The sequence below is a fragment of the Gracilinanus agilis genome, chromosome 4 (genome assembly GCF_016433145.1).
Source record: "Gracilinanus agilis isolate LMUSP501 chromosome 4, AgileGrace, whole genome shotgun sequence".
Taxonomy (NCBI): Eukaryota; Metazoa; Chordata; class Mammalia; order Didelphimorphia; family Didelphidae; genus Gracilinanus; species Gracilinanus agilis.
In genome coordinates, this window is record NC_058133.1 from 518,971,169 (window position 1) to 518,994,915 (window position 23,747).

The 23,747-nt window shown below is 40.0% G+C and overlaps 1 pseudogene; it reads left to right on the plus strand.

Moving 5' to 3' along the window:
* The window catches only part of LOC123246920, a 94,037-nt pseudogene that overhangs the window by 18,899 nt on the left and 51,391 nt on the right, over positions 1–23,747 (plus strand).

Consider the following 23,747-nt stretch of genomic DNA (forward strand, 5'->3'; position numbering starts at 1 on the left):
TGAGGGGTGAATTGTGGAAACACTCTCCATCTTGTGACCTCAGTGCTGGAGCTGGCTCGGTTCTCTTCTGTTCAGTTGTGTGCCTTTTCCAAATCCTGTCTTGTGAGTAACATTTATTCAACTGGTAGGATTGGGAAAAAGCTAATGAACTAACTGATACCAGGTCAGCTGAGCCTTCTCAGAGGATAGGTCACCCTGGGCTGCCTCCTAAATTCCAACGTTCTCTGGATTATCTTTCATTTCATGGATTTGGAATAGTCTGGTATTATTCTAGTATCCTTTCCATTGCTTTTGAAGGACTTTTTCTGAGGGCTTGTAGCACTTTTTGTTTCTGACTTGAACTTTTCCATGTAACCACTTCCAATCTTGGAATTGGCAGCCTTGTGTTGGTTTCTTTCTAAAGGCAATCATTAAATGTTTTCTTTTGCCATTTCGTTTTCTATGTTCCTGATGTTTTAGCCCATGCTCTTTCATTGTTATTGTCATTATTGTATTTGTTTTTCTTCACCATTTGTATTCTTCTGGGTGGCTTCTGACCTTTAGGTTGTCTGTGTTCTTCCTATCTTTGAGATCAGGATGTTGGGCTTTGGAAGTGGGAAGATTTTGTTTTACCTTTGTTGCCTTTTCTTCTAGGTTGTCCTTCCCTTCTGTGGAACTCCATTCTAAATCTCTTGTTCTTTGTTTTGTTGTCTCTGGGGCAGCTTGCATTGGTAGATTCTAGGTTTTCTGTTCTCTTCACCTTAAGGTTGTAACAACCTAACAGAGGAAGAGAATACACAAAAGATGGATGAAAAGGGTTTTGGGTGGAGAGAAGGTGCCCATATTAGGGAAATGGTGGAGAAATAAGTCAGAGGACAGTTGAAAAAGTATGTAAAAGTGAGAATCAAGATATCTGAGATTCAGTTTCTATTTGAAAGGAAGTTTGGAATTCAGTGCCTCACCCCCGGTCATGATGGATAGATGTGAGAGGTATGAGCAGGAAGGATGGTTGGAATAGTATCTGTTGAGTGTGAGTCAAAGAATCAACTAAAGATCAGTTATCAGTCTCTAAAGGACTGCCTTTCTTTGCTGAGAACCCAGGTACTGAATACTCTGCAGTGAAGAAGAATAACTCGAGCGATTCTAGAGGAAAGAAGAGATTTATAAATTCTTAGGAATCTGAAAAAGCATGAGAGAGAGTCAGAAAGTCCTCAATTGTTCAGAAGTCAAATCCTAGAATAAAGGAAGTGAAATGGAAAAACATCTAATTCCAGGAACATTGGCCAAACACATGTTATGCATAGAGCAGGTAGGAAAAATAAGTGGCCTCTCTACAGTATCAGGGTATTTTCAGATCTGGCTAACCTCCTTTATATGGGCTGTCAGATGTAGGCCTCTTTAACTTGTTATCTTGAGTCTTGTTCTGTGAAGTTTGTAGAGTTCTAGGTGTATGTTTAGATCATTTCTTCCTCATAATGATAGTGGCAATATTTTTTTCTCATGAATTAGCTTAAACAATACCCAAATTAATTATTTTTTATTGAACAAAGTAATTCTCCCTTCTCTATCATAGTCATATTTGTTTTTGTGTAATAAAGTTTAATTAAGGAATATATGCCATATACAAATGAAAGCAATCATAAAATAAAGGCTTTGGCTATGACCCATCCCACCAAGGGGAACCTCAAACCCTGAATGTCAAAACTGATAAGTCTTCTTCACTTGGCTTGGAAACAACCCAGATCACTCCTTTGAGTCTAGATTGTAATGACCATCTCTTTAGAACACTCCTCGTGTTTTCATCAAACTTGATTTCAATCATTCAGAAAACAAACTAGATCTTTTTTTTTACCTTTGTTTTCTTTGAAGGCATCCTGTAGAACTCTTTCTTCCAGAATACACTGCACTGGACAGACTCTGAGAGACTCTTGGCTTCTTAGTTCTGGGAACTTAGAACTTTCACCTCTTTTCTCCTCCGCAGATCCACACAGCTCCCAGATAGAACAGAGACTTTTGCCATGATTTTAGAGGCAGACACGTTCCATCATTTTATAATTAAAAATTGATCTGGAGGCTTATTACCAAATTTATAAGCATTTATTAGTAAAGACGGAGTTTCATAGAAGCAGAAAGAGAAACAGACAGACACACAGACAGACAGACAGACAGAGACAGAGATACACAGAGAGAGAAAGTCTCAGCCTTTCTAGATCTCTTTCTCCAATCAACTTAGTCAGGCTGGGCTTGCAGGAGATTAAGAGATAAGGAAAGCTCAAAGAGAAACCCCCAGCCCAGAGAGTCAGTTACTTCCAATGGAGAGGTATAAAAGCTCCCTCTCCTTCCCTCTATTGCCTTTTCCACCCCCAGCTCCTCCCTGCCTGGCTCTGCCATGCTGATGCTCAGACGCTCACACTGACACTGACTCCCCAGGGCAGGGCAGCAGACATGTGACTCTGTGACAGCTTCCTCCCACTGCTGGGGCCCTTGAGATCAAAGTTACAATGGAGGTCCCCATGACATTTCTCTTCACACCATAGTTAGAAACTCCTCAGCATTGTTCTGGAGCATTCTAGAGCTGCTTCTCTCAAGTCTCCATTGGGCTCTTACAGACTCAGCTTCTAGTGCTGACTCTGACACTGACAAAGGGCGGGACCTTTAGGCCCCTCCCTTCTCTGTGGGTCAGTTTCCTCCTGTAATTGACCAGAGGTGGGCTCTTCATTGTGATGTAACTTTCAGCCCTCTGTGCTCTGCCTTGGGCTGCTCTAGGAGGTGGTAACATTCAAGGATGTGGCTGTGGACTTCACGCGGGAGGAGTGGCGCCTCTTGTCCCCTCCCCAGAAGGAACTGTACAAGGAGGTGATGCTGGAGAATGCCCAGAACCTGCTCTCTGTAGGTAAGGAGCCTCTCCCTGCTGCCCAAGTCTGCCATCCAAGGGAATATAATTCTCAGCAGGAGACAGGGTTAGGAGCAGTTTTCAGGCATAAGGAAGGGATAAGTGCTCCTATGCTGAGTTCCAGAGCTAGGGCCCTCCTTCTGTCTGGTTCTCCTGTAAAAGGACTTTGCATTGTGTTATGGGACCTTGGGAGTTCCTGAAGTCAGAGATCAAATCCATGTGGAAGAATCTCTGAGCTGGAAGTAATCTCAGAGATAATTCCATCTTGCCTCTCCCTGGCCCAGAATTGTGTCTCCCAAACCCATCTGGGAAAACTGTTCGGGTGGATTTTCCATCCACCCTCTTCCTTTCTAGAGTGGACCTACTATTTGGGATATTTTTCTCTAGTTCATACCTCCTAGCTGTACGCAGCAGAGCAGGGTTGTCCTTAATTTTACTCCTATTTCCCTAAGCCTCCAGAAGAGCTTGGTGAGAAAGGGAGGGAAGGGAAGAAGGCTTTATAAGGTCCTGCTCTTGGCTGGGTGCTGTGCAAGGGTTTTCTTTGTAATATTATAACACTTCTTCTTTACCTTCATCTTCTGTAAGGGGTAAAAATTATGGTTAGACTGAATATTTAAGAGTTTTGTTTGCCAGGAATTGATTACTCAATTCCAAACAAAAGACTCAAGTTAGAATGACTTTTATGGTAGTTTATTAATAAATAGGAAGAGTTAAAGTAGGGAAAATGAGAGAGAGAGAGAGAGAGAGAGAGAGAGAGAGAGAGAGAGAGAGAGAGAGATGACTACTCCAGCCTAGTCCAAAGGTCCGAATCAAGGCTTCAGAGGCCCCAGCAAAGGGGAGCACAGAGTTTAATTAAACAAGGCTTCTAGCCATGAGGCCTCCTCCAAGATGGGAGGCCTCTTCAGAGGCTAGTGCCTCCAGAAAAGCAGAGAAAATGGAGTCAGCCTTTCACCCACATGACAATCCCAAAGGAAGCAGTCTGAGGTCTCAAATCTGAGCTCCTCTAAGGCCAAGTTCAAAGGACAAACTCCCTCTCACAGAAAGTTACCATCATGTTTAAAAGATAGTTCTTTATGTCACTTCCTGTGCCCACTTTCCAGTTTAATGTGGACAAATGGCAGCTTTAACCTTGCTTTGGACTGCCCAGTGGGAAACCAGTTGTTTTTGATTTGTCACTTGTTAGCACATGTGGGTCATAGACCTCCCCTACTTGAGAATTAAGTGTGGTATTTATACTTTTGGTGATTTAATCTAAAAATAGGCAGGGTAGGATTAATCCCATCTTCACACTTCCAAATTTGGCAACATAATTATCCGTGTTTTATAGTTGAGGAAATAGAGTCAATTAAATGGCATGGTCTGAGGCACACATAAAGAAGTTGCTTGGGGCCAGATTTAAATTGAGGTCTCTCTCCATCTCAGCTCAGGTTCCTGTCCACTCCCCTTCCAGCTGCCAGATAATAGAAAAAACTATTCAGTGAGTTCAGCCTTATCTACGAAAAATGCACCAGAACCAATTATTCTGGTTCCAGACTGGTTCCCTGACCTCCCCCCTCCTTTCCCCACACTGAAAGCTGTGGAAACTCTCATAGAAGTGTCAGGGAGATTGGATCAGGCAGTATGATGGGACAAAAGCCAATCCCATGAGGTCTCTGTGTCTGAGGGATTCAGACTAACCCGGAACAATGATCCTTGCACCTAGTTTGGGAGTTTAGGAGTTTCTGGCAGAATAGATGAGAAAAAGGATTGGGGAGGTATTGCTTATTTCTGGTCCCTGAGCAGGGTAACAGGCACGTCCTACCCTAGGCTCCTGCAATACAGACACTGAGGCGGGGAGGGCATTCTCCTATGGGAACCCCATGGACAGAGTCTCTGAGTGGAGTCACTGGACTCCCCCACTTTTTACTCAAGAGAACTTAATGACAAGCTTCTCTCCATCCTCCTCCCTGACTGATTCCCCATGCCCAGGGCGTCCAGCTCCCCCAAAAGATGTGATCTCTTATTTGGAGAAAAGGGAAGATCTATTGAGGCTGGAGCAGGAAGGCCTGAGGATCTGCTGCCCAGGTGAGTGAGGGAAAAAGAGGTATGTGAGAACTGGGGTGACCAGAGGCTTCTGTGACCTCTGGTGAAGCCAGGGCTAGCTTTGGGGGCAGGAGGTCCCAAATTGGAATTCTTTTTCAGAGGTTTTAGCAGGGACTCCCTGGGCAAGTCCCTGTACCTCTGAGCCTCAGTTTTCCCATCTGTAAGGTGAGATGTTGGACTCTGTTTCCTATTAACTCCCTTCAGGGGATCCGTCTATGACCCTCTATGAAACCATTTTTTGGACTGACAGGCCTGGAAGTCTCCTACAGGTGTCAAAAGGGGTTAGTTTATCCACTCTGAGCTCCTCATTATCCAGAAACATGTATGAGTGCTTCTTATTTGCAGAGTCCTGGCATGAGTTATAGGGGTTAGAAAGGGATGGAATGGACATCCCCTGCTTTTATGGAGCTCACCAGCTGCTGGAGCAAACAGCATGCTAACAATTCAGTAGAAACCATTTAGATACTAAATTCAGTGCAGTAAATATAGAGAAGGAAGGCTCTAAAGAGAAGAAAACTATGGAAGAGGGGCCTCACTTTGAGCCCCAGGAAAGCCAGATTGAGGATAATAAGCCCAAAGTACAGACAAGGGAGAAGCATCCCTGCAAATGGCCACCTCTAGCAGTTTAGTTCTGATCCCAGGGACAGATGATCGACAGTATCTCAAGTAGATGAAGACATGAAGTGAAAGTGTTTGGAGAATTGGGGAGGAATGGTTTATTGGTTTCTAGAAGGACAGAGTCATTAGTTCATTAGTATTGGAAAGACTGGAAAGGAAAGAACAATGGGGGCACTGCAGGGAGGAATAGACTGGGTTTAGATGAGGAAGTGGAATAGGATCCTTTGCACATGGAAAGGGATTTTAACTAGAAGAATAATGACCTTTTCCTCTGATCCTGAGGCCAAAAAACGAAAAAGAGGCAGCTGATCTGGGTGAAATGTGGAGGATAAGTGAGCTCTGCAGAGAGGTTCAGCTTTTGTTGAGTAAAGTATAGAGCCAAGTTCTCAGCTCAGAAGGTGTGGGCAGGGTGGGAGGAAGCCATGAGAGAGCTGGTGACCAGGGAAATCTTTGAAAGGCTGCTGTGGAGGGTGGCAAAAGGAATCCATGAGGGAGATGTCACAGGATTGTCTTGCCATAGTGAGGACCCAGCTGAGATCAGAGAGCCTCAATCTAGAGTGGAGTCAGGCAGCTGGTTTCCTGATTTTCCTCCTCTCCATTGACCTGCAGCAATCAGTAGGGGTGAAGATTGATGCCTTATCTGGAAGCAATCCAAGGCTAAGCTTTGCAGAAATCCTCAGCCCTGATCTCCAAGACTCAATCTTTGTCCTGTTCTTGGACAATCAGGTGATCACACCACCTCAGTTAGGGAGATGAGAGCCTAGAGAGAAGCCTCTGGGATGTCCAGGATTGGGTCTGCTCAGGTTCCAGCAGAGTTACTGTTGACTCCTGAGAAATAAGGGCCAGAAAGAGATAGAAACAGGGCTGAGGCCAGATCAGGCATTTGCTTTTGTAAGGAATAAAATTTAGGTATTATAGATATATATTAAAAATATGTGGCCGCCAGGAATCAACAATTTAGGTTGATTCCGTAATTAAATCGGACCCAAGTCAGCATCGGGTTGAAGAGTTTATTTACAATCGGTAGGTAAAAGTAGGAATAAAGAGAAAAGTAGAGGCTAGTCCTGCCTGGACTGAGAGAGAAGAGGGTTATAAAGCTTAATAATGAAGCTGTAAGCCACAGGGTCCAACAGCCAGATAGGCAGAGTTTAGAATTGGCCCAGCAAGGCCAAGGAAGTCAGCCTAACTTACCCACGTGACAATATAGAGCGTAATCTGTCTGTGGTCTCAGGAGATGCTTCTTCTTCCAGTTCGAGACGGCAACTGCCCCCACAGGAAGTTCACTAACTTACTTAAAGAGATCGTGTCTTTCATCACTTCCTGTGGTCCACCTCTAATTCAAATGGACAAATGGCAGTCTCTACACTGATTTGGACTGCCCAAAGGGCCGTCCCTTATTCTTGATTTGTTACTTATTGTCACGTGTGGGTAACTCGTCTCCCCTCCCCACTAAGGGAGCTGAGAGTGACATCATTAGCACGCCTGGGTTGAGTAGATTTTTGACTATTAATGGGATCGAGCTAATTCTATTTACACACTTTCCAGGAGAGAGACCAGAATGCAAGGATCCTGGTAGAGCTCGGGCCTGACATAAGCCCTGGGCCCAGCCATTAAACATGGTTTAAATATAAAATAGGTTTTAAGAACTGTGCTAAGCCCTAAGGATACAAAGTAAGGACAACTGCAATCTGGGCTGTCCTTGAGCTCACAATGTAGGAGGCCAACTACGAGATGGTTTAAAAAGAAGCAACAGATCCTGAATCTCCTTCTGAGATAATTCAGGGCACAAAGAGTGTTAGGGAATAGAAATGCATTTAAGTGAACAGGGAAATAAGGAAATAGAAGAAAGAAGATATTTGAGAAGAAAAGCAATCAAAGGAGGAAATTATTGAAATTATAATGAAAAATAAAAGCTACCATTTGCACATGGCCCTTACTATGTGTCCCACGCTTTATAAATATTTTTTCATTTGATCCTCATAGGAACCCTCTGAGTTAATTGATATTATTATGTCCATCTTTATAGTTGAAGAGACTGAGACAGAGCTCCTGTGAATTACCCAGGGTTAAAAGTACTATCAAGTTCATATGGTAGAATTAGAATGCATCACTCACCTATATAGGGATTTTAAAGATGAAGACCATGAAATGCCAGTATATGAGGTAGAAAATAGAGAATTTCTTGCTAAGAGGTGAACATTCTTTTTTTGTTTTAGCTCTCTAACCAGGCACCAAAACAAATTGCTATCTACCAAGTGAAAATTTTGTTTTTCCATTGACCTATGACAAATAGTGTATTAAATTATAAGTGTACTTGGAGATTAATGGCATGTATCAGTTTTTTAAACAATGATTATCTGCAAAACCACCTTTTTTAAAACTTTAAAACTTTTTTCCATGATTCCATGGTTCATTTTCTCCCCATCCCCTCTTCCCTCTCCTCTCCCAGAACTGACAAGCAATTCCACTGTGTTATACATGTGTTATCACTTGATACCTATTTCCATATTATTCATTTTTGTAATAGAGTCATAAACCACAACCCCAAATCATATTTCCATATAAACAAGTGATCAGTCATATAAATTTAAATTAAAGATTTTTAAAAAGAAGCTTCCAGCCAGCAGAAAAAGAAAACAAAGCAGTTCAGTTAGTGGCCAGTGAAGAACTGTTTTTGTAAAAAGATTGTGGGTCAATGCGGGTTTCATAGCAGTCTCTACTCTGCATGTCTACTCACCAGGGTTTGCAAAGACCCTGCTCTCTCTGCTATAAGAATGCTAACCCAAAGAACATCTCAATCATTTGGTTATAAACATGAGATGCACTTCCAGGGTAACCCAGGAATGGGACAACTACTCACATATAATGGCAGCCAAGGAGAGTCTGTGCTTGCCTGTGAGCATGAAAGGCCATCCTTCCTGGTACCTTCAAAATAATTTGAACTAAAAGAATATTACTCATAGTCAGAAGCAGAGTTTGATGTCATCATAAATGTACCTGAAAAGCATCATATTCCTCATTAGGATCATTTAGAATCACTGCAGGGGGAAAATTATTATGTTTGAAATACTTGTTGTCTAAGAGGAAAAAGAGTTATAACAAAATTGGATCATTATTTACTGCTTATGGTGACAGTAACTAATGTTTATCTCAAGTCCCCTCAGATCTCCCAAGGGCTTATGAACCACTAAATGGGAAGGGACAAATAATGGAACCTGCAGCCCATTTCCTTAGGAAAGTATGATGGAATCAAGTTACTGTATGAGATATTTTTTTTTTAACCCTTGTACTTTGGTGTATTGTCTCATAGGTGGAAGATTGGTAAGGGTGGGCAATGGGGGTCAAGTGACTTGCCCAGGGTCACACAGCTGGGAAGTGGCTGAGGCTGGATTTGAACCTAGGACCTCCTGTCTCTAGGCCTGACTCTCACTCCACTGAGCTACCCAGCTGCCCCCAAGATATTTTTAAACATGGGAAATTCCATGTCTTTTTAAAATTGTATTTAGTAGAAGGACTTGATGGCAATGAAAAGAGGCATTTAAAGAAAATTAATAGCTATTCTCAAGAAGTAGGGAACAGAACAAAATCTTTTATGCCTTGGGTAAATGCAAAAGAGAGGGTTGATTTTCTCCTCTGGTCTCAGATACTGCAACAAAAAATACATTTGAAAGCAATCATGAAGAAAATTACAAAATACTTACAGATAAGCCATATCATGTTATAATAGGAATATTTAGTGTATATACACCCAGTGGTATCACATCTATGAAGTTAGGATTAAACATGTAGACAATGAAAATGAAAGCAAAAAGAAAGATTGAAAATGAATTGTCTTGTATTGTGGACAGAGCATGCCCAGCCACCAGATTTGATTTTCTGCTACCAGGATCTGGGTCAAGTCACTCCACCACCATTCTGAGGTCATGGTGTTAGATAGGAATGTAATAATGACAGCCTGGCCAAAATGATAGGATTATTATGAAGACACAATGTGATCATATGGGCGGCTCTTTTTTAAATTAAATTGTTCTTTAGCTTTGAAGTAATGGCATTTTCAAAGGATGGATTGTGTCCATTTCAAATGGAAGACTTCTTTTTATCTGAGGAAAAGGATATAAAGCAGTTTATGTTCTGAAGGTGGAGGAAAGGAGATATGGTTATTTGTGTGTATATGTGACTATGCAGGTATGTTTTACTGTTTGTTTCTTTTAGAAAGGGAGATCAGACCAGAAATTAAGGCAACTCCAACAGAGATGAGCCCCTTTGTGGAAGAAATGGACCAGCAAAGACTCATGAGTGATGTTCCCAATAATGTAGCTTGGAGAGAATTCTGTGTTGAATCTCAAAATTCATCCCATTCTGAACATCAAAAAATGAACTCTAAGGAAAAGTCTGGTGAATGGAAGCAATGTGGAAAGACATACAGACAGAGAAACAAACTTGCTGTACATCAGAGAATCCACACTGGGGAGAAACCATATGAATGCAATCAGTGTGGAAAGACATTCAGACACAGATCCAGTCTTGCTGTACAGAGTATCCACATTGGGGAGAAACCTTATGAATGCAAGCAATGTGGGAAGACATTCACAGAGAATTCCAGTCTAGCTATACATCAGAGAATCCACACTGGGGAGAAACCTTATAAATGCAAACAGTGTAGAAAGTCATTCCGTAAGAGGTCCCATCTTGCTGTACATCAGAGAATCCACACTGGGGAGAAACCTTATAAATGCAAACAGTGTAGAAAGTCATTCCGTAAGAGTTCCCATCTTGCTGTACACCAAAGAATCCATACTGGGGAGAAACCATATGAATGCAAGAAATGTGGAAAGACATTCAGTCAGAGCTCCCATCTTGCTAAACATCAAAAAATCCACACTGGGGAGAAACCTTATGAATGCAAACAATGTGGGAAGACATTCAGATACAGCTCCAGTTTTACTTATCATCAAAGAATCCACACCGGTGAGAAACCATATGAATGCAAGCAGTGTGGAAAGACATTCACAGAGAACTCTAGTCTTGTTGTACATCAAAGAATCCACACTGGTGAGAAACCTTATGAATGCAAACAGTGTGGAAAGACATTCAGACAGAGATCTGATCTTGTTAAACATCAAAGAATCCACACCGGTGAGAAACCTTATGAATGCAAACAGTGTGGAAAGACATTCACAGAGAACTCTAGTCTTGCTGTACATCAGAGAATCCACACTGGTGAGAAACCTTATAAATGCAAGCAGTGTAGCAAGTCATTCCGTAAGAGTTCCCATCTTGCTGTACATCAGAGAATCCACACTGGTGAGAAACCTTATGAATGCAAACAGTGTGGAAAGACATTCAGTCACAGATCCAGCCTTGCTGTACATCAGAGTATCCACACTGGGGAGAAATCTTATGAATGCAAGCAATGTGGAATGACATTCAAACTGAGGTCTGAGCTTACTGTACATCAGACAATCCACACTGGGACAAAACCTTATGAATGCAAGCGATGTGGAAAGACATTCACAGAGAATTCCAGTCTTGCTTATCATCAAAGAATCCACACTGGGGAGAAACCTTATAAATGCAAGGAGTGTAAAAAGTTATTTCGTCAGAGTTCCCATCTTGCCGTACATCAGAGAATCCACACTGGGGAGAAACCTTATGAATGCAAGCAATGTGGAAAGACATTCAGTTGGAGCTCCCATCTTGCTAAACATCAAAAAATCCACACTGGGGAGAAACCTGAGTGCAAACAGTGTGGAAAGATATTCAGTCACAGATCCAGTCTTGCTGTACATCAGAGAATCCACACTGGGGAAAAGCCTTATGAATGCAAGCTGTGTGGAAAGACATTCACAGCAAACTCCAGTCTTGCTTATCATCAGAGAATCCACACTGGGTAGAGATCTTTTGAGTTTAAGAAATGTGTAAACACATTCAGTCTCAGATCTATTTTGTTATACATCAGAGAATCCTCACTGGGGAGAAACTTTTTGAATGCAATCAATGTGGAAAGACATTCACATGGAACTCCACTCTTGCTTATATTAGAGAAACCTCAGACTTTCACATAGAGCTCTCATCTTGTTCTAAACCAGACAGTTCACTCTAGTATGTCATAAGCTATACCTAGACAAGGTCCAGATGGGAATATGATTTAGACCCAAAGTATGATACCATAAGCAAATTAAGGGAGTATTGAATAGTTTGCCTTTTAGATCAATTTATTGATAAAGGGGAGAATTTATGACCAAGTGATAAATAGATAACATGAGCTACATCATGGATTATTTTCATTATCTTAAATTCAAAACTGTACAAACAAAACCAATAGAACCAAGATTAAAAGGGGAAACAGGAAGTTATCATTTTAAAACAAAATGTCCAATTGTGTGAAGGGAGCCCTCTCCCAGGATCACACACAAGGTCTTACCTACATCCCCATGATCCTAATGACATCACTTAGTGTGGGTCATGTGATTAAATTTGAACGGGATTCAATTGAAGGGGACCCAGAAGGTAGAGGGAAGTCAACAAATTTTTCTGGAGGAAATGACAAAGAGGAAGGTGGCTAGGGGAGTCATGTGGAGAACACCCACATGACTAAAAGGCTTTTATCTTTAATTCTCTGCTTCTAACCAAGTAAATCCTAATAAAGTTCATGAAAAATAAGGATCATAGCCTTTTTTTAATTCTTACATTATGGTGACCACTATGGAAAGGAGCCTCACTTCTTCTCTTTAAGCTTTTTAGAGTAGTTTAAAATATACACTATGACATATCTGCTCAGGGCACCTTCCACAATCTACTACCTGCCTCCCACTCAAACAGAAAAGGCCACAGCTTTCACAAATCTCAGGCTTGGTCAGATAAAATCTTTTGCTTTTCTAAAGGGGATAATTCTCCTCCTTGGAGCCAGTTTAAAGCCTTCAGGGGCCCCCAGCCTTAGCTTATCTGGGGATGAGATGTTGGACAGTAGCAGACAAGATTCCATCCCCCAGGGTACCAGCATCTTAGTGCAGTCACAACCAGTATGCTCAGGGCTGGTCTCAAATGCCTCCATTCCCCCCCTTCACCGCAGGGGGCCCCACTGGGCTGGAACCTAATTCAGCCTCTTCCTGAGGCAGCTTCCTATGGAGCATCTCAGGGAGCAAAGTCCCCACAGGGGTCCCTTGTCCCCTCCCATACTATCCACCACTGTCTGCTCTCAGATTCCAGCCCCTGCAACAACCAGAAAGCCCAACCAACCCACTTGACTAGCCCAGGGGTGCTTTCATTCTCCTAGCTTTGAGGGTAGGGACTTGAGCCCTAGCCCCTGCAGGGGATCTCCCTCAACACCCCCTGGACTCTGACCTCAAACCTCACTAGCTTTCCAACAGGGGTTTGAGGCTCCCTGCCTCCCAACTGTGACTAAAGACACACAGCATACAGTGTGTGCCAGGGCAACGCCACCAATAGAGCAAAAAAAATGCAGGCAACATATTATATATATGAAATGCAATTAAATGTAATTATATCAATTAAATAAAATTAAATAGAAGTAAAGTTTAAAAAATTATTAACAAAGTTGAATTAAATCAAAAATTAAATAAAATATTAAATAATTGGACATACAGCTTGAGTGATCCATTATTTAAAAAATAATGATTTAAAAAAATTTTTGTTATTATAAATGTATATTTAGTATTAGCACCATTGAGTACTATTGCCTTGCATTGATTTATTATTTAATCCTAATATAGTTTGGTTGCTTTCTACAATAAAATCAAAGGATATTGTGTCTTATAATTTTTTTTCTTCATTAGGATGTTGAAACTGTTGTGGGATCCTTTAATTATTTAAATTCCTCATAAGTAATAGACTAATACAGCAGGCACTGCTGAGCTCCTCCTCAACAACACCAGCCAGAGTGGAAGCCCCAAACAAGGTGGAAAGACTCAACAATTTTCCCAAACATATTAGGGAAGACTAGAGATTTTTCTACATTCAGTGAATGAAAGCAGTAGTTTCTGACCAGATAATGTCAACTAAGTCCTTTTTGCATTATGGGAATTAAACAGATTAAAACCAGTAAAGTGCCTAAGGTTTCTCCATTGCATAAGGTACTGTGTAATTGGGATGAACAAGGGTTCTATAAGGAGGGTTGGATCTTAAAAAGGAAGATGAAAAAACTCTGCAAAGCCTGGACACTAAAATACTTTAGTTGACCAAGGTATGACTCATTTGATTTTAAAACTTTATAGGAATTAAAATTGGCCATTAATAACAAGGAGAGGCTATGGGTATACCATCTTGACAATTCAACCAAAACCACCACCCCTGAAAATAGTCTTGTTGACTGAAAACTCTGACACACTGCCTTCACTGTAGTCCAGCCATGAGGCTGATCATTGTCTAGATCCAGGCCATTCTGGCGTGACTCCTTCACTTCCTCCTCCTCCTCTTGAGCCACACCAGGATTTCACTTCTTCCACCTCTCCCCACCTCCAAGTCCCTCTCACCTCCCAGCCCACCTTTGGTACCATCTCTCTGCCAGCCCCTTACCATCTAAGCCTACCCAGTCTCTGCCTCCCCCCTGCCCTCCCTTACACATGGCTTGCCTTGCCCATCTTTTCCCTGCCCACTGCTCAAGTCCACCCTTTCCTAACCATTGCTCAACTTCACCCCCTGCCTTCCCCACCTTCTCTACTTCCCCTACTCTCCCAGCCCATACCCCTTTTTTCTCCCCCTCCCTCTCCCCACTTGCTTCCTCTCCCACCCTGCTTTCTTTCTCCCTGACTTCTTTCCCCTGATCATTCAGCTCCAGCCAAAACAACAAATGGGACTCAAGTAGCCACAGAAAACTCCAATCTAGGCCTTTTCCCTCTAAGGGATATTTCTACTCATTATAGTTGTTTTCATGAAATCATTTATTTCTTATCCATGATACATGAATGTTGTTTGTGAAGAATTTTTTCAGTTTTAAGTAATCAAATTCCCCCTGCCCTTTTTAAAAAATAATTGCCTCTATCTTGAGTTTGGCTAAGAATTTGTATCCTAGAACTGCAAGGTAAAACACCACTGAGGTACCATCTAATGCCTGTCAATTAAGATAGAAAAAGGAAATGATAAATTCAGAGATGTGTGAAAACTGGAACACTGATAAACTTTCGGTGGAGTTGTGAATTGATCTATCATTTGGGAGAGTCTTTTGGAACTCTGCCCAAAAGGCTTTAAAGCAATGCATACGCTAGGTATGTATCCCAGAGAGATTTCCTAAAGGGGGAAAGTATTGTAATAAAACTATGAGATTGATCATAGCTTAATAATTTTATTAAATCAAAATAGTAATAGTAAAGAGAGGGAAAGGTAAGAAAGAGGTACGGGAGGTACTTGACTTACTACTCTATTGGCTTCCATGATGGATTGAAGCTAAACTCTGACAATGGTTCCTTCAACCTCCACACTCCAGTCAGAACACCCCCAAAGACCCCCTGTTCTCCACTTATAAACTCTTCTTCACCCACTAGCTCTCACACATAACGTCTCAGGAACCAATTATACTTTCTTAATTTGCCTGGGCCACCCAGAGGGGCAGTGCCTATAGAATCAGTTTCCTGTCTCATTGGTTCCTTGGTTCTTTAACTTCCTTTCTCTGAGGGCTTGTATATATCTGAATTTAATCAATACTCTTTGACCTCCAGGTTACTGAGAGATGACATTAAAAAAGGAAACATAATGGAGAGAGAAATTATCTCTCAACAGAACCTACTTATACAAAGCTAATTATATATGAGACAGCAACAAATTGGAAATTGAGGGATATTTATTAATTGGGAAATTACCTAAGAAGTTGCAGCATATATTTATAATGTAACCCTATTGCGGTATGAAAAATAACAGACAGGATCATTTCAGAAAAACCTGGGATGACTTCCATGAACTGATGCCAAGTATGAGCAGAACCAGGACAACATTTTATAAGATAATTGCAACATTTTATGGTCAATAGCTATGAATGACTTAGCTATTCTCAGCAATATCGTGTTATAAGACAATCCAAAAGGACTCATGATGAGAAAAACCATCTGCTTCCACAGAAAGAATTGATTGACTCTGAATTCATATTTCATATGAATTCTGAATTTCATATGAATCTGAAAACATATTTCCCTTTTCTCCTTTTTTATTTTGGTTTGAAATTTCTTCCACAAAATGATTAATATGGAAAAATATTTTCCGTGATTGTGCATGCAAAGTCTAGGTCAGATTGCTTGGCCTTTTGGGGCAAGGGAGAAGGGAGAAGGAAGAAAATTTGGAACTCAATTTTATTTTTTTTCTTTTTTAAATTAATTGTTTATTTTTAGAAAAATTTTCCATGATTACATAATTCATGTTTTTACTTTACCCTTCACTCCCTCAAACATCCCCCCAATAGCTAACTCGCATTTCTACTGGTTTTAACATGTGTGGTCAAGAATTATTTACATATTATTGATAGTTACATTGGTGTGGTCCTTTTGGATCTACATCCCCAATCATGTCCTCTTCAACCCAAGTGTTCAAGCAGTGTTTCTTCTCCTGTAGTTCTTCCTCTGAATGTGGGTAGCGTTCTTTTCCATAAATCCCTCAGAATTGTCTTGGGTCAGCTTCCGGGTTAAGATGGAGGCAGAGTAAAAAGCAGCTGCTTAACCTCTCCTAACTGAAACATATAGAACTCCTCAAGGGGACATAAAAACAAATCCAGATGAACGAAGGGACCCCACAAATGGGCGTAGTATTGAAGGTACATGGAATCGGGGCATTTCCATGCTATAAGGGGGTGAAATAGCTCTCATTAAAACGAGAGCTGAGCAACCCCCTCCCTCCACACTACCTATGGTGCCAAAGTACACAAGAGTTAAAGCAAGTTTGGGACACCCATTAAGTCCTTGGCAGCTACCTGGGATCACCAGGGCCTGCTCCTGAGAGCAGCAAGATTTAAGACCCCAAGAAGCTAAAGAACTCACAGACTTTAAACACAGACCCTGAGCACGGGGCAGTTGCAGCTGCAGATGTGGATTCTGAGCACAGGCACGGACTTTGTGTGGGTACCCAGTGCAGAGAGGTGCATGACTGTGGAAGCTATTAAAGGAGTTTCAGGCAGAGGAATAAGCAAGGGGACCACCAGGAGGCTTGACCCTGAGAACAACTAGACCTGAGACCTCAGGAGCCTAAAGAGCACAGACAGATCCTGGGCATGAGGATAAAGCTGAGAGGGCACTGGGCTAACAATGGCAAGCCAGAGACAAGAACCCCAGAAGAGAAAGATCAAGAAGAAATATTTAACACTCGACAACTTTTACACAGAAAAAATCCAGACAACAGAGCAAACAGCAGAGGAAAACAAAAAAGTAATCATATCCAAACCTTCCCAAAAAAATGAAAACTGGTCACAAGCTATTAAAGAGTTCAAATCTGAGATTATGAGAAAGATGGAAGAGAACTGGCAAGAAAATAACAGTTTAAAAGGCAGAATTTCGCAATTGGAAAGTGAGGCTCAGAAATCAAATGAATAGATAAGCAAATTGAAGACCAGAATTGACCAGCTGGAAGCCTTGAAGAACCAAACAGACCAGATTGAAAAGGAAAACCAAAAGATTATAGCCGAAAACCAGTCTCTAAAAACTAGAATTGGGCAATTAGAAAAAGATGCCCCCAAATCAAAAGAATTGATAAGCAAATTGGAAACCAAAATCAAACAGCTGGAAAACAGGATAGACCAAGTTGAAAAGGAAATTCAAAAGAATATAGAAGAAAACAAGTCTCTAAAGACAAGAATTGGGCAAGAAGAAGCCAATGATCTCTCAAGACAACAAGAACAAATAAAGCAAAGTCAAAAGACTGATAAAATAGAAGGAAACATGAAATATCTCACTGAGAAATTGACAGATCAAGAAAACAGGTCTAGTAGAGACAATTTGAGATTCATTCTTCCTGAAAAAGCAGAAATTAATAGAAATTTGGACTCCATACTACAAGAAATTATTTAGCAAAACTGCCCTGAAGTTCTACAACAAGAGGGCAATATAGACATTGAAAGGATTCATAGATCACCCTCTACACTAAACCCTGAAAAAAAGATAACCCCCAGGAATATAATAGCCAAATTCAAGAGCTTCCAAGTAAAAGAAAAAGTTTACAAGAAGCCAGAAAGAGACAATTCAGATAGCAAGGAACACCAATCAGGATCACACAGGATCTGGCAACCTCCACACTAAGAGACTGCAAGGCTTAGAATATGATATTCAGAAAGGCAAGAGAACTGGGTCTACAACCAAGGATCACCTACCCATCAAAACTGACTATATACTTCCAGGGAAATGTATGGGCAATCAACAAGATAGAAGATTTCCAAGTATTTGCACAGAAAAGACCAGGACTAAATGGAAAGTTTGATATCCAACCACAAAAACCAAAAGAAACATGAAAAGGTAAATAAGAAACAGAGGCAAAAGAAAGAAAACTCTTATTTTTAAATTTGCCTTTTTAAGGGCTTTAATAAGATCTAATTATTTGTATTCCTATATGGAGAAATGTTATGTGTAAATCTCTGTAGTGAACTCTATTCACTATTAAAGTATCCACTATTATAGTGATTAGAAGAATTATTCACAGGGAGAGGTTGGAGTACTAAATGGTCTAAGATGATATGGGGTGGATGGGAAACAGGGGGTGAATAGTAGATGACACCAAGAGAAATTTGAATGAATAAGAAAAATAGGATATTCTATTACACACAAAGAGGGCATGGGAAGGGGAGGGGTTGAATCCTATTATAAGAAGTAGAGGAAGAGAGCATTAAGAGGTAATATTTAAACTCTACTCTCAGTGGAATTAACCTGGAGAGGAAAGAGTAGCTACATCCATTGAGATATAGAACTCTATCTAACACTTCTGAAAAAGTCAGAAGGGATAAACCAAGGGGAGCAGGGGAGTAGGGAGGTCAAAAAAGGGAGGGGAGGAAAAGGGGGAGGGAATTCATTAGGCCTTAAAATTAAAAAGAGGAGAATAACAAGGGAGTGGGTAGAAAGGGTAGTAAATCAAGGGAGGGGACAAGGGTTACTGATTTAAAACAAATCACTGGTTTAAAAGGAAATAGTGTAAGGAGAAGGGGTAGAAGAGAGGATACCAAAATGTTGGGGAATACACAACTGACAATTATAACTCTGAATGTGAATGGGATGAACTCACCCATAAAACGGAAGGAAATAACAGAGTGGATTAGAAACCAAAATCCTACCATATGTTGTCTACAAGAAACACATATGAGGTGGGTAGACATACACATATTTAAGGTAAAGAGCTGGAGCAAAATATTTTGGGTTTCGAATGAGAAAAATGAGGCAGGTGTGGCAATCATGATTTCTGACAAAGCCAAGGTAAAAATAGATATGATTTAAAAAGACAGGGACAGTTATTACATCCTGATAAAAGGCAGTATAGACAATGAGAAAATAACAATGCTCAGTATGTATGCCCAAATGGCATAGCATCCAGATTCCTAAAGGAGAAACTGGCAGAGCTCAAGGAGAAAATAGATAGTAAAACCATAATAGTGGGAGATCTAAATATTCCTCTTTCAGATATGATATAGATAAATAAAACAAAAAAATAAATAAGAAAGAGATTAAGAGAGGTGAATGAAGTCCTAGAAAAATTAGATTTAATAGATATATGGAGAAAAATAAATAGGGACAAAAAGGAATACACCTTCTTTTCAGCTGCACATGGTACATTCACAAAGATTGACCATGTAATAGGGCATAGAAACATTGCAAACAAATGCAAAAGAGCAGAAATAATAAATATAACCTTCTCAGATCATAATGCAATAAAAATAATAATTTGTAAGAGCACCTGGACAGGCAAATCAAAACCCAATTGGAAATTAAATAATATGATTCTTCAAAACCAATTTGTCAAAGAAGGAATCATAGAAACAATCAACAATTTCATTGAAGAGAATGACAATGATGAGACATCCTACCAAACTCTGTGGGATGCAACTAAGGCAGTACTCAGGGGGAAATTTCTTTCCTTGAGGGTATATATTAAAAAATCAGGGAGGGCAGAGATTAATGAATTGGGCATGCAACTTAAAAAAGTAGAAAGTGAGCAAATTAAAAATCCCCAGGTGAAAACTAAATTAGAAATACTAAAAATCTTGGGAGAAATTAGCAAAGTCGAAAGTAAAAGAACTATTGAATTAGCAAATAAGACTAGAAGCTGGTATTTTGAAAAAACAGATAAAATAGACAAAGTACTGGTCAATCTAACAAAAAAAGGAAAGAAGAAAACCAAATTGACAGTATCAAAGATGAAAAGGGAGACCTCACCTCTAATGAAGAGGAAATTAAGGCAATCATTAAAAACTATTTTGCCCAATTATATGGCAATAAATATAGCAATCTAGGTGATATGGTTGAATATTTACAAAAATATAAATTGCCTAGATTAACAGCAGAAGAAATAGAATACCTAAAGAATCCCATATCAGAAAAAGAAATTGAACAAACCATCAAAGAACTCCCTAAGAAAAAATTTCCAGGGCCTGATGGACTCACAAATGAATTCTATCAAACATTCAAAGAACAACTAATCCCAATACTATACAATACTAGCTTCTCCTTTAGAAATTTGGAAGCTATACCATTTGGTGCATACGTATTGAGTACTAATATTTCTTAATTGTTTATACTGCCTTTTATTAGGATGTAGTTACCTTCCCTATCTCTTTTAACCTTATCTATTTTTACTTTGGCTCTGTGAGAGATCATGATAGCCACCCCTGCCTACTTTTTCTCATTTGAAGCCCAAAAGATTTTGCTCCATCCTCTCATTTTCACTCTATGTATGTCTGTCTGATGTGTGTTTCTTGTAGACAACATATGGTAGGATTTTGGTTTCTAATCCACTCTTCTATTTGCTTCCATTTTATGGGCAAGTTCATCCAATTCACATTCAGAGTTATAATTATCAAATTGTGCAGTCCCAGACATTTTGATTCTCTCTCCAAGTTCTGTCCTTTCTTCTTTCACTGTTTCCTTCTATAGCAGTGTTTTGTTTTAAATCAGTTCCTATAATCCCCTCCTTTGTTGTACTTCCCTTTATCTCCTCCCTCTTCTTATTCCCCTCTTACAGTTCTTTAAAGCCATGCCACGCTCCCCCCGAAGCCTGCTCCCTCCCTAATATTGCTTCCCTCCCCACCAGTCCTATTTCTCTATAGGGCATGAATCAATTATCTGCCCCTATGGATCTGATTGTTTTTCTCTAAGTTGATTTTAATGCACTTAAGTATTGAATATTTCCTCTCTCTAACCTCTTTACCCTTACAGTATATTGTTATTTTCCCCTGTTGGTCCCACACGCTTCTTTATGGAATATAAATTTATTACTTTTTGTTTGTTTTCCTATTATTCATATTATTATCTTTCCCCACACACACAATTTGGTATATATTTATATCCACCTACATACATACATACATACATATATATATATATATATAAAACGCTTGACATTTCATCCTATACAGTTTGTCCCTGTTCCTTCTATATAAACTTCTTCTAGTTACCCTGTTGGTAATAATAATTTTTAATATTTGCCAAACCTTCTTTTCTTCTTGGAATATAAATTGATTGAACTTGTTGTGTCCCTTAAAGAATTTTTTTTCTCCTCCCCCCAAATTCTCTTAATTATCTTATGTTGAGTCTCTTGAGTTCAGGGTTTGGGTGGCAAACTCTCTGTTTAAGTCCAGTTTTTTCTTAATGAATGGAAGTCCTTGATTTTATTGAATGACCATACTTTCCCCTACAATAATATAGTTAGTCTTGCTGGATAATTGATTCTTGGTTGTAGACCCAGTTCTCTTGCTTTCCAGAATATTGTGTTCCATGCCTTCTAGTCCTTCAATGTAGATGCAGCCAGATTCTGTGTTATCCTAACTGTGGTTCCCTGATATCTGAATGACTTCTTTTTAGCAGCTTGTAATATTTTTCCTTGGTCTGGTAGTTTTTGAATTTGGCTATAATATTCCTGGAAGTTGTCAGTTGTGGATTAAACGTAGGAGGTGATCTGTGGATCCTGTCAATTTCCACTTTTCCCTCTTGTTCAAGAATTTCTGTGTAATTTTCTCTGATAATTTCTTGTAAAATGCTATCTAAACTTTTTCTTTTATCATGATGTTCTGGTAAACCAATAATTCTTAAGTTGTCTCTTCTAGCTCTGTTCTCCAGATCTTTGGTTGAATCAATGAGGTGCTTCATATTCTCCTAAATAAATTTTGTTTAATATATTCTTGCTGCCTTGTGAAGTCATTTTCTTCTAGTTGTTGAGTTCTGTTTTTTAAAGATTGAATTTCATCCCTGGCTTTTTGGTCATCCTTCTCTTTCTGGTCTGATTTTCTTTGTAGATCATCTTTTGCCTTCTTTGCTTCATTTTCAAGCTGGCCAAGTCTGGCTTTTAAGACTTTATTTTCTTATTTTAGTTCATGTATTTCCTTTTTCAAATTGTCTTCAGCCTCTCTTGATTGCTCTTTGAGTTCCTAAAGTTCTTGAGTTAATTGAATTTTAAATTTCTTGAGTTAATTGAATTTTGAGATCTTCCAAAGCCTATGTCCAGTTCACTGGAACTACTTCCTCTTCTTCTATTTCTGTTTCATTTGCTTTCTTTTCATTTCCTTGAAAAAAGCTGTGAATTGTCATTTATTTCTCTTTTTCTGTTGTTTACTCATATTTTTCCCTTCCTTGTTCTGCTAGTTTGAGCAGATGTATTTAATGATCTTTGATGAAATCTTCCCCCCCAGCTGGCAATGGAGGTTTGTAGTTACTTCCTCTGCCCTCTGAAGACTTCTTGTCTGTCCAATTGTTGGGATTAATACTGTATTGATTGTATTAATTTTACTGCTTAATCTGCTCTGAGGCTAAAACCTCAAGGGGAGGGAAAAACAAACAAACACACAAACCCCCCCAAAAAACTGTTGGGGGACAAGAAAGAGCATTTTCGCTGAACTGAGCTGTCCAGCAGTGGGACTCCCCCTGTGCTGTCCACTGTGTTTGATCTAGTTTTCTTTCCTCTTGAACCCCTGCATTCTCTATCTCGGTATGAGAAGCCAAGCTGTCTGCAGTCTGGGGTTTGGCTCTCTCTAAGCCACCATCTTCCGGGCATTTTTGCTGTGTTTCTCTGGTTTTCTCCTCCAGTCACCTCACCAGTGCCTGTATTTAACTCCCCAAGTCCGGTGCCAGCAAGGCCCTCTCTCCTGACCAGTGCACCCACCAGCCCTGAGATTTCCTGGGTGGCTGGAGACTCCGCACGGCACGTGGGGGAGGCATCCTGGGATTCCCCTTCTATGCCCTCAGATCCGACAGTTCAAGAATTGAAGCCTTTTTCTTGGCGTACCTCTTTAGTTGTGCTATAGTAAGGTTCCCCCTGCTCTGTCCCATTATTAGATTTGGTCCTCTTTCTTCTTGAAACACATTGTTTTCTATCTCAGTATGTAAGGGTGTGGAGGTTTTAAGATTCTCTCCCTCTAAGCCACCATCTTCCCAGAAACCCTGAACTCAATTTTTTAAAAAATGAATGTTAGAAATTGTTTTCACATAGGGAGAAAATTAAATTTTCTAAATATACCTCCCTGAATGTAGGTATGAGACATATAGGAGCTGTTTCTCTTCTAATTTCTTATAATATGATCTTTAATATTAAGGTTCCATTTTCTTATAGAATGTGTAATAGAGTATGATGTAGGCTTCTGGTCTAAGCCTTGTTTCCTTCCAGATTGAATTCCAGTTTTCTTAGCATTTTTTACCAAATAAGGAATTTCCCCCAAAATAGCTTGTTTTCTACTTTCTTAGATACTGAGATTTTGCTGACTCTCTTTTCTTTAATCTGTTCCATTGGTTTATCTCTTTATTATCTTACCAATACCTAATGTTTGAGATCACTGCTGATTTGGAATCTAGTCTGAGCTCTGCTAGTGCTTTCTCCAATTATCCTGGCTGCTTTTAATCATTTGCCTCAATATTTATTTTTTATCCTGGGACTCCATTCTAGGAGCATAGGGCCACAACCAGTAGGCAATGGGACACACAGTCGCTCAGGGTCACCCAGCTGGGAAGTGTCTGAGCCCGGACTTGAACCTAGGACCTTTCGTCTCTAGGCCTGG